Consider the following 3587-nt stretch of genomic DNA (forward strand, 5'->3'; position numbering starts at 1 on the left):
GTGTGTGATGATGTTTTTGCTGGTGTCTGTCTCTCTCTGTGTGTGTGTGTGTGTGTGTGTGTGTGTGTGTGTGTGTGTGTGTGTCTACCTGGTTTTTGTTACCTTTTAAAGAACTTTTCTGGTCTACATACCTACTGTACCTTGTCAGAACCAGTAGTTCTCTTGGGGACCAAAGAACGGTCCTAATATAGTGAAACACCATTGTGGGGTTAGAACTAAGGAATGAATTGAGTTTAGGTTAGGTCTAGGATTAATTGTATACTGGGGGTGGCTAGGTAAGGTAAGGGTCAGAGTTAGGCTGCAGAAATGACGAAATGAATAGAAGTCAATACATCATCCTAATAAATAATTACATTTATTTTCCATTAGCCAAAATGGCTACAGCTCTGTCATTTTTCAGCAAAAGATGATCTTACATGTGAACAATCCAAAATGGTAAATACATGAATCTTCATTTTGACTGGGGATGAGGTTGGTTTGCTCCTATGTAATGAAAAAGGCAGCACAAACAGCACCCTGCTATCCACCATTGTTACTGTTGTTCATCGATTTACGCAAGAACAGATAAACTAGACTGCAGCCTGTCTTTGTACGCTCATGACGATGTGGCGTGAGTTTACAGCATTTATTACTTATTTTTGGTATTTGCAGCATTTTTCCTTTGCGCTTGTTTTGTTTTGTTTGTTTGTTTTTGCTTCTGTCTATATTCTGTGACTGCAGTGTTTTTCTGCTGCATTTGTCTTTTTGTGTTTGTGTGTTTTGGAGTTTGCATTACTCATGTGTTTGCAGCGCGCTTCGCCGTTTGTTGCATGTTTGCACTAGGGGTGCAACATTTGCAGTTTTCTGGGGAAGGGGTTCTCTGCAGACTCAAAGTAGGTGTTTCTCAAGCGTAAACACTGATTGGATAGTTGTAATTGCTCTGTTTTGGTTCTTCTCTTTCGTTTTTCTTTCACCTTTGACTTTAACTACTTTCAAATTAATTTTAGCAGCCAAAACTGCTTTTGTTTTGTTTTTTTAATGAAACCACAATGTATCATTAAAAACAAACATTTGGTTCTTCCTATTTCTGAATGTGTCAAAAGATTAAATAAAAACAAACACCATTGACTGATGTTGCTGGTATTTTGAAATGTAACCTGGAGGTCTTTGTTAACAGAAGCGGAAACAATGAATGAAGCCGTCTACATATAAACATATAATACCAGCGGCTAACATAATCTGCCGGCTGTTGTTCCCATGTCTTCTAATGACCTCGGTAACAACAGCAAGTTTGTGAAACTAAATATAATGAAAATAAATATGAACGTCCGATGCTAGGATAGAAAATACTAGTAAGTAAGTAAGTAAGTAAGTAAGTAAGTAAGTAAGTAAGTAAGTAAGTAAGTAAGTAAGTAAGTAAGTAAGTAAGTAAGTAAGTAAGTAAGTAGGTCGGTCGGTCGGTCGGTCGGTCGGTCGGTCGGTCGGTCGGTCGGTCGGTAGGTAGGTAGGTAAACTTTATTTCAATAGCACCTTTCACAGACACAAACATCACGAAGTGCTTCACAGAAAGCAAAAATAATTAAAAACAATAAAACAGATCACAGATATAAAAACAACAATTAAAACACAATAAAAAGCACTTAACTAAAAGCCTGTCTGAATAAAAATGTCTTAAGATGTATCTTAAAAGAGTCAGTAGAATCTGAGCAGCGAAGGGACAGAGGGAGAGCGTTCCAGAGCCTRGGGGCCACCACCTGAAAAGCTTTGTCTCCATGGGTTTTATAATGGGTTCCAGGGACCACCAGCAGCATTTGATTAGAAGACCTCAAAGTCCTGGATGGACAGAGAGGCTTCAGAAGCTCCAGGATGTATTTGGGGGCCTGACCATGAAGTGCTCTGAAAGTTAAAACTAAAATTTTAAAATGACTCCTCAAAGTCACAGGGAGCCAGTGCAGAGAGGCTAAAACAGGTGTAATGTGGGCTCTCCTGTGGGTCTTTGTTAATAATTTCGCTGCAGCGTTCTGCACAGACTGAAGCCGAGTCAAGGAGGATTTGTTTAAACATGTAAAAAGACTGTTGCAGTAATCTAAACGAGAAGAAATAAAAGCGTGAACAACCATCTCTAGTTCCTTCTGTGATACAAAAGATCTCAGCTTTGAAATGTTCCTTAAATGATAAAAACAGTTATGAACTAAAATTTTACAATGGCTGTCAAAAGACAGAAGTATCAAAGACAACACCCAGATTTCTGAGACTATTTTTCACTGAAGGGGTTTAAAAAGCAAGGTGCTGCCTGATTACAGGGATTTTATCATCAGGGGCAATAATAAGTGTTTCAGTCTTGTTTGCATTTAACTGCAGGTAGTTGTTGTTCAACCATATTTTGACTTCTGACAGTTACTGAGTTCAGATAGTTTGAAGAAATCAGAGGGTCTAAAGGAACAGTACAACTGTATGTCATCAGCARACAGATGGTAGGACACATTACTGTAACATTTTAAAATACCTCCTAAAGGGTACAGGTACAATAAAAAAGAGSATTGGACCCAAAACTGAACCTTGGGGTACCCCACAAGACAGCGGTGCAACATCAGAGTAAACCTGATTCATAAAAACAGTAAAAGACAGTTCAGATAAATAAGAGGTGAACCAGTTTAACACAGAGCCAGAAAAACCAAAATTATCTCTCAGTCTGTTGATAAGAACAGAGTGATCCACAGTGTCAAACGCTGAAGTTAAGTCCAAGAAAACCAGCACAGTGTAGTTTCCAGAGTCAGCTGAAATGCTGAAGCAACTATCATCCAATCAGGTGGTGTTCTTCAGAAACGCCCCCTTTGTGCTGTCTGATCAGGTGTGTCCCTTGAAAACCGACTTTCTTTGGAAACGCCTCCTTGTCTGCAGAGATGCTTATGTGGTTTTCTGTCTGTTCACCAATCTTTAAAGGGGCATTATTATGTGTTTCTCAGGCATTTATTTAAATACTATGCCATAATAAAGTATCTATGTCACCTTTAGTTGTTATTAAAATGCTGTTTTCATGCAAGTAGGGTTCTCTGCAGACGAGTGCGGACGAGTGGGCGTGTCACAAGGAAAGGCGATTCTAAAGCGACACACCTGATTTGACGGACTTTGTTAAAGGGACACACCTGATTGGACAAGAACAAAAGGGGCGTTACTGTACGGCACCACTTTTTCTGGAGAACCCTACTTGGGTCACATTTTTCCTGGTTAACCTTAGTGTTGGGGTCAGGGTCAGGCTGTAAAGAGATCAAGCAGGATCTGTGGATACCATCATGTAGGCCTCGTTGCCCACACTGTTTATGCTTTAGACACGCCCACTCTTGTGACACGCCCACTTTGATTCCGCAGATAACCCCTTCTCCCCAGGGGCGTTTCTGTTACCAAAAGGTGTTTCTGGTCCCCACCTGTCGTTTTGCTCCTCAGCATGGCTTCCTAAAAACACTGCAGGATTTCTCAAACATGCATGAATGAGTCAAAGCAAGGCTTTGGGCATGTTTTTTATGAGAGTATAACATTATAACATGATAGAAAACTCAAAAGTTGATTTTACATGAAATTGCCCCTTTAAGAATTACATGCTCTTTCTG

General features: G+C 39.8%; 1 protein-coding gene across 1 annotated transcript in view; it reads left to right on the forward strand.

The window, feature by feature from the left end:
• spega (striated muscle enriched protein kinase a) overlaps nucleotides 1–3587 on the forward strand; it is a 100979-nt gene that overhangs the window by 65606 nt on the left and 31786 nt on the right. The gene's annotated exons all lie outside the window — the stretch shown is intronic.

This window comes from Austrofundulus limnaeus, unplaced genomic scaffold (assembly GCF_001266775.1).
Source record: "Austrofundulus limnaeus strain Quisiro unplaced genomic scaffold, Austrofundulus_limnaeus-1.0 Scaffold264, whole genome shotgun sequence".
Classification (NCBI taxonomy): Eukaryota; Metazoa; Chordata; class Actinopteri; order Cyprinodontiformes; family Rivulidae; genus Austrofundulus; species Austrofundulus limnaeus.